This window comes from Cydia pomonella, chromosome 18 (genome assembly GCF_033807575.1).
Source record: "Cydia pomonella isolate Wapato2018A chromosome 18, ilCydPomo1, whole genome shotgun sequence".
NCBI lineage: Eukaryota > Metazoa > Arthropoda > Insecta > Lepidoptera > Tortricidae > Cydia > Cydia pomonella.
In genome coordinates this window covers 5,880,884-5,896,285 of record NC_084720.1, presented here as the reverse complement: position 1 = coordinate 5,896,285, position 15,402 = coordinate 5,880,884, and the positions used below count along the sequence as shown (strand labels likewise).

Genomic DNA, 15,402 nt, shown 5'->3' with positions numbered 1-15,402 from the left:
GAATGCGACATAAAGAAATTAAATTGATAACATACTTTACATTTCTGAATACATCTCATAGTCGCAACTCCGTCGTAAATATCAGTTAGGATCGCGGTGGAACCCGTTCCATGAATGGCGATGGCGCGTCCTTGCCGCGGCGAGTCCTGTTTTATTTACAAAGTAATTTATACGCGGCTGTGAACTTGCTTCTAGTATAACTTGATCACGAGATATATAACTTACCTACTTATTTCGAGCGCTCAGCTACCGAAAATCTACACTTGTCCTCCAACCTCCAACGGCTCCAACACCACTTCACTCTCGTAACTTGTAACTATATTCTCGTAAGTATAGACTTTGCGCAGAATTGTCCCCACGTCTTTTGTTTTTTTTTTGACGCAGGGGTAAATGCATTTACGCATCTCACCCCCAGGTTGGGGCGGCCACTTGAGCGGTGGTATGTGGGACTCGCTCCTCCCGTTACTGCCTCTGCTAGCCAGAGGGAGGGGAAGATAATACCCACTAACATCCCCTGCGGCGTTGCCCGCTCTACCATTATTGGGGGACGCCACGGGGTCGCGGGAAGATTTGTTTCCACCATGCCGCTCTAAGGCTCCATCGATATTTGGCGAGTCCAACAATACGTCCACCTGCCGGGTGGCCCAGGTATTCTCTTTCCGATGTTCCTCTATTCTCTCAAGATGGCCAAGCTAACGGAGTCTTCGATTTTACGACTGTCCAGTCTCCAGCCACTAGTCGTCATTTTGGACCGAGTGTCTTACGAAGACGAAGTTTATAATAACTACGAGTATCTGTGATCAGGGGTCCGAGTTAACTGGAGCGCTTTTGGCGCTTTAGTTGCGAACAACAGCGTTGCGTCTGCGGTAGTAAACAACCTGCGTCAGCGGGCCACCTGTATAATTTACAAGGAATTTTGTTTACCCAAATATTCCTGTTGCAAATTTTCATTCCGGGATTATTATTATTAGAGATATATTAAGTTTTAAAAATAATAAAAAAAGCTGCATATTCAAGCAACTTCTCCCCGCAAGTTTATCTGAGTGTACCTAAATGATGATTTTCGTTATAAAAACTATCCTATATCCTTATTCGGAACTGAAACTATCCCACTACCAAATTACACCTAAATCAGTTCAGCAGTTTAAGCGCGAACAGATAAAAGACACGACATAGTTTAGCCAAGTTCAAAGAAAAAGGAACTGGCGACGCAATTGTGTGTGATAATATAACACGAACCATTTCGAGCTACTTTTGACCCCTTCACAACCAAACTTCACTTTTGTCCAAATCGGACAAAATTTGGCATGGACATTTTCGCATTTAATTAGTATGGATTTAAATAAGGCTTTTCAAGATGCAGCAACACTGTGAAAGATTTCTAACATTTGGCAGCAATTATTTGTACCTATTCCACGCCTCTTGTCTAATAAAATTTATATTCAACAACAGGGTCAATCGCGCTTCATACGTGAGACTATTTACATGGCGGTTATTCTCTAAAGGCGTTACACAACATGCCTTTGTTCCACTAACCATCGCATTTATTTAATACCCGTGTATAATATCTATTCGTTACACACGATTGACGCATGTCAAATACAAAATTGCACTTAATGCATGTTCAAACTGGTTACTTTATGTGTATAAAGGATTTTTTTTGGATTATCAAATTATGTATTTCGCAAAAATTCTGTTGAGCAACAACGTTTAAATCTGCCATGTAAAATTGTCATAAAGTTAGTATGCCATATGCAGATTTGGCAATGCAGTCACTGCAGGTCATGCGCCGCTACAATTTGATGCGCGAAGGCAAAATGACTGCAGTCGTTAAGGATTGAATGGCCATGGACTGTGACCTGTGACTGTGAATTCATCGGTCATAGTAATGTAGTCAAGTTAGAAAGTATTGGTCTTAAATTCAGACCAGGAAGATAAGGTTGACTTGTTCCTTGTTCTGAGACAAAAACCCTAAATACCTTAGCGAACACCAACTCCTTTCTTACTTTCTAAGTATTCTTGCTTTACATAATGTCTAGGTTTTTCGCATAGTATCCAATTTCAATATTAGTTAATCATAAGAAAAGCTACTATTTTAAACGCCGGGAGCACGAAAAATTAAAGAGTTACTTACCTAATTTTATCTTATAATTTTGGGAGCCTTTACGGATACACTTCGGCCCATAGGGATCTTTTATGCCCCCTTAAGAAAAAGAAAAATTACTTACCTATTTTACGCAAGCCGAGCTTCAAGAGAGGGCTGCATTGTTATCTTTATCTATACAAGGCAAAAAAAACGGAAACTCGCTTTTCATTTAGTCTATGAACCAGTTATATCGAATCATTTCTGAGGGCGCTTCACTAGCTGTATCTACTTATATAAATGGATGAATATAGGTTGTATAAGATGAACAGGGGATGCGTTTATAGGCTGGCCGAATGCCGCAGGCGTCTCCACAATCACTGTTTGCCTCGGCACTTACCATACAGTTACTGGCACCGTTACTGGACAAATAATTTCCAACAATCGCCAATGAAATGAGCAGAACGCTTCATCTGGACATCGCGACTATGTTTCCTCAGTTATCAACGTTTTGAAGTAAGATTAAACTAATATACGAGTAAGAATGGGAAAACGCTCTAATAGTAGTTAGGTTCCTCTGGAGTTGCAGGCGTACATAGGCTACGGATACTGCTTATTAAATGTGCAAATTTTTAACAACCATATTAAATCAGGCTTTCTGGGAATCCACGCGGCGGTGCGGTTAACAAGTATTATTAAACGAGTATTATCCGTTACGGATAAAGAAGTATTATTTTAGACATAGGTAATCGCAAATGCATTTATTTTAATTTAAACCTTGATAACTAAGCTGTCCATCTACTTTACTGATGTTTGAGTTAAACTAGCCTGGGTACCTACTTCGTGGAATTATTTTATTTTATTCATTTTGAGGTTGTGCGATAAAGAGGATTTGTATTGTTTTGTTACTCAGTAGAGCTAAGATAGTCGTCTCTTTATCATTTTTCACCACGCCTGTCACGTTCGTACAAGTATGTAACGCGAAAGTGACGTAGTGGTAACGGGCATAGTGGCAAGTGATAAAAATGGAACCATGCTGCCACCGCAGGACAGCTTTTTACCTATACAGGATGATTCAGGAGACGTGAGCAGGATCAAGCCTGCATATTCAGTAAATTATCAGCAACTGTTTCGTACCAGTATTTGTGAGATTAACGTTAATTTAATTTTTACTGTTAAAAAAAAGAGTTTTATTTTATTTACGATATTTATGGTCACCCTCTTTATTTTATCCATAATAAGTGACAAATTGAATGTCATCGGAGTGTGGTTACTTTTATAAAATCGTATCTCACTCAAGTGTGACATTTTATTTTCTTCATAATCAAAGTGCTGCCATAACGGTTAAAGAGGTTTTATCTTTGTTAATTAAGTGTTGTAGGGTGTCCATGATTGTAGATAATCGAATTTGTCCTTAACAAAAAATTAAATAACAGATAAAAAGCGTGATTGTTTTGCTTAATATGATGGTGAACGATTCATTAACATTTACTGATTGTGTAGGCTTAGTCCTGCTCACGTCTCATGAATCATCCTGTATAGATTTTCATAATTAAACATAATTACTTTGTATAATGGTTAAGTCCTTGGTTGGTTAATTAACTCGCAATATACGTGTTCCTTAAAATACTGGAACCGCGGTAGGCTCGGTAGGCAGAGTAGAGACGACAGGTGCGGCGGCAGCTGCCGTCGCGCGGAGGTTTTTGTTTCCTATTTTATTTTGTATACACTTATACGCTTCCTCTGCCCTTTACAAATTCCGCGGAGCTACAGTATATTCAAGTTAGCTAAATATTTATTGGAATTAGATTGGTATCGTTTTGTTTCTACATGGTCAAGTTTCACATAATATGCAAATCACAGGCAACCTCCCGAGTGGCCGGAATGCACATCAAATGTGTAATGTCGTAATTATCGCTCTTACACTTCGAGCGACACATAGGCAATAGTACATTACGATACGAGTGTGAAAAATAGGAAATTCGAAACGAGTGGCGATAAATTGAAACACGACCGAAGGGAGTGTTTTAAATCGACACAAGTTGCGAATTGCCTATTCGCACATGTATCGTATAACGAACATTTCAAGGGCCATATGTACTGTAAAAACATATGGCCCTTGAAATGTTCGACACAGTAACATAATATGCTAATTTTCGCACTAATGCTATAAATTAGCACCATATGTACCTCTACTGTAAATAAAGAAATTCCGAATTTCATTTTTCGCGGTAGGGCCTTAAAATCCAATGTGTTGGAAAAAGTGATGTGTTGTCCAATGTGTTGTACTCCAAAAATGAGCCTGTTGTTGTGTTTGTGACTCCATAATCAAACACTGATGCCAAATTTTTAAACGAAGAATTTACAGAATATAAGTAAAACTACTAGTACCAGCTTAAATTTAAATAAAGCATAGTTCATATAGAATTGGCACATAATTAGCAATGTTTAAAAAATAATAATTCCATGGCGGGAAAAAAATTGACAATTACAGTTCAATCACCAACCTTCAAAGTATTAATTGTCAAAATATTTTTTTCCTAGCTTTTTGCATTTTAAAGTTTTCGACCATGAAAATTGAGAACAGCAGATTGATTGTGCACAAATACTTCGAAAATTCTTATCGATCCCGGACAAAGACAGCTAAGTCGCTTAAGATGTTAAAAGCTAGTATTTGTGGGGTCATAAAACGTTACAAGGAGACTCTATCAGCTGACAGGAAAACACAAACTAATCGGAGGTCTGGGACAAATAACAAGATTATGGGAAAAAAGACCTAAGGTCACTCAAACAAAATTCAGAACGGTCTAATTACGATTTATCCCAAAAAATCAAAGAAACTTCTAGAAAGATAAAGATGATTCACCTCAGAGGTGGCTATAAGAGCTATCGAGCAATAAAACAGCCAAATCGGACTGTTAAACAGATCCGACAAGCTAAAACACTAGCTCGACTATTGTACGACCCAGTATTGACAGAATTCGAAGGTTGCTTGTAGTTGGACGACAAGACGTATGTAAAACTCGATTTTAATCAACTACTCGGTTCGAAGTTTTATATGGCCAATAATAGAGGTCATTTACCCGAAAAATATAAGTTCGTGAAACTTGACAAGTTCGCAAAAAAACATATGATATGGCAAGGAATTTATAATTGCGGCTGTAAAACGAAAAGTTTTATAACATAGTCAACAATGAAGTCGGACCTTTATATTAAAGAGTGCTTAGAGAAATGAGTATTGGCATTTATTAGATCCCATAACGGTCCTGTGAAATGTTGGCCAGATTTAGCCAGCTGCCACTACTCAAAAAAAGTTTTGGCATGGTATGCTAATAATCAGGCCAATTACATACCCCGCGAGATGAATCCTTCGAATTGTCCCCAATTTCAATCTATCAAATACTATTGGGCAATCATGAAATAAAATTAAATAAGACTAGTCAAATTGTCCAGGGTATCAATTCATTGCGATCTACAAGAAATCAACACGCCAAAAATGTCGACAAAAGTGTTGTGCAGAAAATGACGGGGGTCCATTATGAAAACAGTTCGTAATTATTAACATAACAGATATTTTTTTTTAATTTATACATATTTGAAAGCTAAATACATTACTATTTAAAATTCACCATTCATAACTTTCTTATTTTATTAACTTAAAAAAATAACAATCTTCTAGTGCGTACCAATTCTATATGAACTATGCTTTACCTATAGATAAACCAATCGAATAAATTTTAATATCCAAAAACAAAGAAATAAACATACATATTGACCAATCGAATTGACCCAGTTAAATACATTATGGAAAGACTTGCCTAAATAAAGGAAATAAAATAAAATATAATTCTTAGTTTTGTAACTGCATAATTCATCATTTTAATATATGCCGATCGAATTAAAGTTGAACGATGTCGTTAAGTACTATAAACCTCATAAATAAATACATAATAATTATCGTATTCATATTTACAATTTAAATGTGTAGCGTAACACAAATCAATAATGATCTTGATTTATGATGTCAACAATAACGTACCTATATAAAAAAAACAGTTACATCATATTTAACACAATGTTCTCAAAATATGAGTAGCATTTGAATATTCAAAAATATACGTTTTACGCGCAACTGCGTATCTCACTCCAAACATTAAGTAGTTAGAACGGAAAAAGCTTAGAACTTTGAAGTTTAACAAGTTCATTCAATAATCATTTCCACTTTATGTATACTTCTCTACTAATCCTATAAATCCTAAATATCTCAGTTGGTTCCTACAGTGAGAATGGTATTTAGCATAAGCTATAGTTTTTAGTGTTTTTGAGTTTCAAGGCCTCAAGCATAATAGATACTCAATCGTATTATCGTATACTGTAGGTATTTTGATATACAGATCGATTCAAAAAACTTTGTTCGGAGCCGAACAAGAGATTATTAACTCATTGTCAGAGCAATATGACTTTAATCGTCATTATACTTAAAAATAATTTATTGATTTGATAATTTCAATTTCAATTTTTTATTCATAAAATATTCATTTTACACGTCAAATTTATAACAAACAACATATCTACGTAGTTAAATATGTAGGTACATATTTATGTTATTAAGTCAATAAGTAAAGTGTAGGTACCTTTTGTTCTCAATCATTCAGATTACGATATTATTATTTTTTATACTATAGATTTCTTATTACCTGATTATATGTCCATTTATTATTTATTCATTGAGTACTACCAAAAAACTCATCAATCGAGTACAAAGCGTCTATTTCAAGAATAATGATATATTTTACAAGCATCTCGCTTATTATATTTCGGCGTCATTATTGTCTAAGGATGTTCCGGATTTGCCCATCGTATCAGAGGACCTACCGCGAAAATCGAAATTCGAAAATTGCGGGCGGGCATCTTTCTCTGTCACTCTAATTACGCCTTCATTGGAGTAGAAGAGAAATATCCCCGCAATTTGCGAATTTCAGTTTTCGCGGTAGGCCCTCAGATAAACTTGCGACGGTGCATGTACCAATTATTGTATACTTCACACGCGGCCCGCGCTCCACATTTCTAACCCGCCCAATAAATAATTGACGTATAGTCTCGCTTCCGTACACTTCCGTGTCACTGGATTATTTCCGCCGTCTTTACGTAATCGGCCATTTTGGATGTCGTTACGTTTGACGTTAATAAATTCGTTGCTTGATTGTGGGAGTTTTTGAATTGCTTAAATTTATAATGCTTTGTAAAATGTCGGAACATGAATGACGCTTTGTGTTAATTAATCCTGTCAACTGTTGCCCGAGATTCCTGAGAATACTAATATTAGATAACACTTGTTAAATGTTATATTACAAATGATGCTCATCATTATTAAATTAGCTTGTATAATGTTTGCGGGCGTTATATTTGGTTTGAATCGCTTTGCATCTGCAAGAAATTCTTTAATGTCTTCATGGCATATACAAGAAGGTTTATTGGAACAATCATTCTCCAAGATTTGCGACATTATCCGATCAGGGGCCAAATACGTACAATATGTCAGTTGATTTTTTGAACGCTTATAAATACAGGAACAGGAGCACCATACGTTTCCGCTTAATGCCTACAAAATTTATTTAGTTTTTAATTTGTTTATTGTTAAAGTGATGGGTTTTTCCTTTTTTTCAGTGTTAAAATCGTCCAGGCTGGCCTTTCTCTCGTATGTTGTGCGGAATCTTCGCGACTCAAACCGGGTGCATGATGCCGATGGCAATTCTGGGGTCTGTTTACAAGCGTTTTGTGTATAAAGAAACAAGTTTACGAGATCGTAACGACCGTGACATTCAGGTCGGTTATCGGAACAGTTAATCTGGTGGCTTCGGAGCTGGAAAAGGAAACATCCTTATGTATACCAAAACGTACATTTTTTTAATAAATTGAGGACTGTAAACCACCCAACTGACCAAATGATCTCAAGTATGGTCTAAAACTAACTCAAATATCTTTGATCAGGTGCGCCCATTATTTAAATATCGCAGTTCTAAATCAAAAGACATCGAGAAGAAAATAATGAGATTGATACTTTACGTATTGAGGACTTGTAGACTAATAGCTGTATTTCTGGACTAATAGTAGAGTGGTTTTACGATATTGAGGTCCAGTGAGGAGAGGATTTGTCTGAATGTAGTGCATATAATTGCATGCATCCCGAACTCTAAGGATGCAACCATAAAAGTATTAAGTAGTAAGATGGAGGTTGGTGGATGTAAACATACCTACCAGAGTGGCATTAGTAATTAATTTTAATCTTTGTTGGAAAGGCCTATCAGGTAAATTTTGAGGTTTGGTTGGTGAAATTGGTGTAAAACATTTCAATTAATAAAACTGGAACGAAATTTCTTTAGTTTAAATTGTTTAATAGTTACTCGGCTTTCACGGTGGTTAAGACAACTGGCGGGAGTCAGGATCTATGGACAATTGAACAACGTGCTAAGTATGATGGCGTAAAATATAAACCTCCTATTCAAACGTTTGTGCATTCTTTTAGTTTATTATTTTATTTATGTACTTTCATTTTCGTTATACTATTACATCGAAGACATCGAACATCGAACTGAATCAATTAGCAAAAATTGTTGTATGATAAGTATTTCAGAATAATAAGATATAGCGGAGGTGGTTAAAATGATTAATTAGGGAGAGAAAAACTGATCGGACGCGTAATGCTACATGATTTAAATGAAAAAAGCATCCTTAATGTAAAACAGAGGAAAGGTCCAAGCAACATCTGACGGATCTGACCTTCTATTTATCATGACTGGCGTTTTCGCGCGCGACTACATTACATAGAACTTGAAATCGCGCTTTAAATAATTTAAATAATAGGGAGTGGCACCGCAAGTCATGCTTCAGAGAAATAAGACTCAATAAATATTAACGCAAGAGAAGAAGACATGATGTCGTATAAGTAAATCTAAGAGGCCGCTTTTAAACCAGATGTTTGGATAATGATGTTGCATGTAATAAACTACTTAATGAGACAAAGGTAGGAAAATTTCTGTATGTGGGTTTGTAGCATGTTGAGGTCCGGTGACGCGCGGCGTGAAGATTATTTGTAAAGAATAAAATCAGCTAAGATGCAAGCAGAATTTCATAAGGAAACCGGATATTCAAATTCATTCAAAGACACAGACACAATAATTTATTTAAACGTGTCATATTTATAATGAATGACAGCAGAGATACGATAAATAATGTGTTTAAACAAACGAATGTCACAAATGTGAAAGTAAGTTTGTATTTACTTTGAATTGCCGCATTTTCACTTTCAAGAAGTTTAAGCGTGGATTCAATTCTGTTTAAAATGTGGAATGTCTGCACCGATTGGCTACAATTATGTGGCGTTTGTGAAAAATTTTGACAAAAATGTCGACTTACAGTTGCCAATAAGAATGTTACATACATACATATAATCACGCCTATTTCGCGGAGTGGTAAACAGAGACCACGGATTTCCACTTGCTACGATCCTGTCATACCTCTTTCGCTTCCTTCACTTTCATAACATTCCTCAAGAATTTTAACAGGTATAATGCCCTTATGAAATGAGAATTTAACTAAACATCAACAAAGATGTGGGTACCTTTGCCTGAAAAACGCAGATAATTAGGTATATGTAATGTCAGAGATCGGAAGACATATTAATTTAATTACTTTTTAATCCAACATGAATGCAGTGCATACTCGTAATGTACGCATAGCGAAGCTAGTGTCCGAGTTGGCAGTAGCAAAAGAAACCTTGTGTCGCAAGCTTTAAGTCTGAATTTTAAGTAAACAGGTATTTAAGATCTTTTCACAGAGGCTGTGATAAATGACTGTAACGGGGATGGTCTAATTACAGAGGCTCCGATAAAAATAATTAATAACTTTGAATGCAAAAACATAAAGCTTTTAATGGTTGCATACTCAATATTTAAATAGATAGAAATTTAGATAGCTTTCGCTTGTTGTAAAATGTCATTTAGCTACTTAAAAATCTCGAAATACTGGTCGTATTACCTTACGGTTTGATAAAACATGATTACATTTAAACATACATACAAATTCCAAGCCATTTTATTGTTAAGTAAGGTAGATAGTTGTTTCTAATTTTAAGTATAAAGTCGTAAAGTTACTAAAGTTTTAAGCCAACTGGCGCACGCGTTTATGTCTATTGCACGCAACTTATACGACTTTTAAATTTTGGAATTCGAACATCGAAAATTTCCACCCATTTTATTATCGGTAATAACTGTAGTCCAATCCAGCGTAAATATACGTGTACCGAAATGTAAGCAACAATTTACTTCCTTCCAGGACCTCGTATCTAACTAAATAGCGTCAGTACCAAATGGACTTTGTATCTCGCAAATAAAGCTGATTTTTCAATGTAAAGTAAAAGTGGCATGTGTACATGGAAGAGTAAGCAGTGGTGTGAAGTGTAAGGAGATGCGCCAGCAACGGTGCGTGAACCGTGACGGCTTGGACAACGACCCGACTTCGCCCAAATTTGTTCTAGGACTATGTTCTGATTTGATTATAATTTGATATGATATGATTATGGGACATTGTAGTAAAGAACAGCATATAGAATACCGGAATGTCGATAAATTTAGTAGGTACAGTGGTATAGATCGTGTCATTCACGAAGACGTGCCTTGACTCGTAATGTCATGTTATTAAAGGTTAGATTTGACAAATCTGCGCGTCATCGTGGATGACACGAACTATATCTTAAATATTTACTGCATTATTGGCTATGTGCTACACCCATGAAGATACAAATGAAGTCTTAACAAAATCAAGGTAATACAAAATTAAACAAAAAAGTAATCTGCCACATGTTTTTTGACTGACACTTAATACCATTGCATTGCATATAATTGCTAATGTTTAAATTCAAAATCCATCATAAGTCTTCTACATAATCTAGTTTAGCGTAGAAGTAATTACCTAATTAAATTAAACATAACAAATAATACAGACACTGGTTGCTCTCTGAAAATTATGATATAATCATTCCAATTCAATAAATATTTAAAGACGCAAACTATTGACTTACAAATTAGCTATCCCGTGTCACGTTAGAATTATAAACGGTATCAGTATTTAAATATATATGCATTTAGATATCAATGTTTCCACAAAATGTTGACATATTGACCTGGTTCCGTGTTACAGATTGGAAACGCGAAAATAATTTTGGTAAAGCGGCGGTTTCCAGCGAGTTTAATATTTTTTTGCAGTTATATTAAACGTATGTTAAATCAGAAAGCGTTTTATCATAGTAAGTATTGTAATGGGTGTTCATAAAAGATGCTTCAAATATCATAGAGTATCATAAGGCACTGTTCGCCCTCGGAATACCCAACTGGCGCGAAGTGGCGCAGGATAGGGCAGAGTGGCGCTCTCTTGTGTCAGAGGCCAAGATCCTGTTTGGGTCACTGAGCCAGTGAAGTAAGTAAGTATCATTAAGTACTTAATTACGTATATTTATACCTCCTCATTAATGCATTTTGAAGATAAAGCTCAGGACTAGTACCTATGTAGCTTTGATAGGTAATGAAAAGTTACTTAGGCTCACTTATAACAGAGGTTTACCCGAGTGAAAAAAAGGATTATAATTCATAAGAATAGGAGTTGATGTTAGATAAATTAGATAATCATTCATTTACTTATTTAAAATATCTATGTGTTACAAAGGTCCTGTCAGCAAAAGTTATAAAAAAAAGATACATAGATTAGCCACTTCAACTAATTAATTTGTTTTATAGTAAAATGAATAAGTTTCACCTGACCTGACTCATATTTGTGAAGAATTTCTTCATAAGTGAGAAGATCTTCAATCACTGAGCCACAAACATCACTCGTTTCTTCAACAAAGTGCCAGTATTTATTTCACATCGTTTTGCAAACTCTGCCAATGTCGCGTTCAATGAGACCGTAGACACGTAAAAACGTACACACCAAGACCAATCCTTTTCCATTCGGAAAAAGGCTTGCATTTAAATATAGCTCTTATTCTTCAGGTCATATGATACATTCGTTTTACATTTTCAACGTAAACGACCGTAAAGTAATGGGTTGTGAAGTGAGAAAGTATTGGGTGTGCGCTTGAGACGACAATGATTGCAATTTTATGCTACTTGGTAATTAAGAACAGAAAATAGGTTGTTGCCTACGGGGGCATACAATTGTATGTATCTAATATATTTACACAGCAGGTAACATTAGAATTTTGGGTAAGTAAAAAATTGTGTACCTAATTGAAATAATACCACAAGGCATTGCGTTTTTTTTTTTACAAAATAACAAGTATTTTTGTGCATTCAGACTACGGTAATTCAAATAATTCAATCGAAAGAAATCATTGGTCAATGCTGGTTTATTAGAAAAGAGCGACTGAACTTGGCTTGATTTGTGATCTTTATTGCCTTTTGTTACCTGAACCATTGGGACAAGTATTCTAAGTTTTACCCATATTTTTGCTCTAATGTAACATTAAAAACGCTTGACAGAGCCAAGCTGTCCGTTAGAAAGCTATGATTTGTTGCTAAATCCGCCCCAGCACAGGCTAATAACGCTGTTCTTCGGAACGGGACCAATAATACCTCTCGATGCTTACCGGAACCCTGCTTTGTGAAAACCAGTATAAGTCTGTTTTCAAATCACGCGTATTTGTTACGTGTCTAGAGGTTAAGTTAAATTGGGCTGCAGACGACGACGGAGATGAGTGTAAAAGTTTGGTGAAGTTATCTGCGCTTTATCAGTAGCAGCCGTGCCGCGCAGGTAGATCCTTGGACATTATGCATTCCAACCGCTGAAGCTCTTGTGGCGCAGTCAAAAGAAACAAGTAGGCAATTTAATTAAATGTTATCAACCCGTCACGTAAATCCTAGTAATACCTTAGTTTGGCAAAGTGTGCTTTATGTACTGCATACTCGTACTAGCATGGCTAATACTGCTATCTAAGATATAAGTACTTATAACCAATGTGATATCCTGTTGATTGTAATTGAGTCGCGATCCTGAACGTTCCGAGTTCCGAGCACTCATGCATTCTTTGAAATAGCGTACTTTTATCTCTTTGCTATGCTGCTGGCGTAAACACAGACTCGTGTAATGACGCTTTTTGCATTCTAATCGCGTAAACACGGGCGCTGCGATGTCGTGTTTATCGCGGGATAAAGTACTCGTCGTTTAGTAGTGCGAACAATAAGGACAATATGTAAATAATGTCCTAAGACAATAGTTTTAAGTTATTATATACTTATGGGCCAATATATACAAGTACGCTACGAATTCTACGAAATACGAATATGCTACGAATTCTACGGAATACATTTTAGGTATAAAGCAGTGGGTATCAGAAATGAGAAAATGTTAGCATTTTCCTCTTCTTATAGAACTTTAAAGCTGCCTGAAAAAGTGCGTGTTACCTTTTTCCGGGGGTAAGAATATTGCAAACGATGTCCTTAGATACGCTTTCATTTACCCCCCTCGTAGCACAATGTACTATAATTACATAGGGATATAATATTATCCACATGATCAAATAAACGTGACTTTTAATCACCGCGCGATTGACATTGTCATTATTACGCTGTCGTATTGACAAGTACGACTTAGTTATTTATTATTCTGAGAGTACGACCATCAAAATCAAATATCTGTATTTAATACATGATAAAGTTCCTACAATAGGTACGTATAATTATATGTATGCTTATTGCAAGAATTTCTTACACAAATAAGTATTACCTTTTCCATCAGCACAGGGCAGCAGAACCGGTCGATAAATCGTCGGCGTTCGATCGATTTTCCATCCGGAATTACGCACCTGTTTGGTAGAACACTCGAGCTTACAATAAATTCATGTAGCTCGTGTAGCTCTATGTATTCATGTAGCTTCACATTGACTACAGGCAAACCTAACTGAGTGAAGTCAAGGCGTATATTTTTAAATAGATTTTTATAATGATACCGCGAAGAATTAAAACCCGTAGGCAAATGTGACAACTGTCACTTCTGTCGCCTGCATATCAAGCTTTTATTTAAAATTGGTTCAATCTAACTGCCCGTTCTCTTCAAGTTGGCCATTACCTCCCGGCCCGCTCCCCGGAACACCCCCTCTGACGCCATTTCCACTCGTACGATACTTTTATTATTACTTTTATTACTTACAAAAAGAATTAGGTCAGTTCTTCGGTCACCACTCGGTCGCCAGAGAAGTTGACACTAGACTACTTTTGTATAGCTCTTTAAAAGACTGTAGAGCGTTAGAACCCAAAGGGAATTGAAAGTATACTCGGAACCGAGACCCCTATATTTGAGAATCTTGAGCTTTTTGGCCATTTTAGCCGTCGCACTTGCTTCATTGCTGGTTCCGGTGAGGTGGGCAGGTGCCTCTAAGTCTACACCATGTAGCGCCCCACACTAGCACCACGATGTATTATGGATTATGGATTTTAATTTTTAGAAGAATTGTGCCAGATTTTGGCTCTTTTAGTTTAGAATCATGTTTTTATTTATTCTCAATATCTACACTATATATTTTGCCCGAAAAAAAATACGTGATACCTATTTGCTAAAACTCCCCTCTCCACGTGAGATTTAGTGAGATTCGGCTTGACCCCCCTCCCCCCTCCCTAAAGCCCTCGCGTAATTAATGGACGCCCCTGAATACCTCTATGACCTATGACGGAAGAGATAATATTTATATGTATGTAGGTATGTTAGAAAGCGTTTTAAATTGTAAATATCTCACCTTTGCGTTAATGAAAGTTGTTATTAATTATACCTAGCATTCACATTCTAATAATTTCATTCCAAAAACGCTGACGAAATCAAGAGCACTGTCGGTTCGATACATTTATAACTTTATTTATTTAAATATTAATGCATTCGTGGATGCGTTACACTTCTTACATTACTTCGACTTCGCACATTCATATAAAATAGCCAAGTGAAAGTGTTTACTGACAAAAATTCGGAAGCCGGTATGCGTCAAATTCTAACTAAAGAACTTCTAACTACACTGAAAAGTGTAGGTCATGTCCATGTCGTGTCATAAAGTAGGTACTTACTTAGGTACAAATTTATTTTAATATCGACTGTATTTTAATAATAATTTACTCGTAATGAAGTCAGTGTTACACTTGTACCTATGAGTACTTACGCATTTATTAATTGACTTGTTATTAGGCCTGATATTTCAGTAAGTACTAGTGTTGTTTGTCCCTGGATTGCCCAGAGAGAAAGACATTCCTAGATGCTCATTTAGCAAACGCTGCCCCTGGTAA

General features: G+C 36.1%; 1 protein-coding gene across 1 annotated transcript in view; it reads right to left on the bottom strand.

Annotated features, from left to right (window-relative positions):
- Positions 1-15,402, bottom strand: part of LOC133527351 (ras-related protein Rab-23-like) — a 47,736-nt gene that overhangs the window by 31,419 nt on the left and 915 nt on the right. The window lies entirely within an intron of this gene.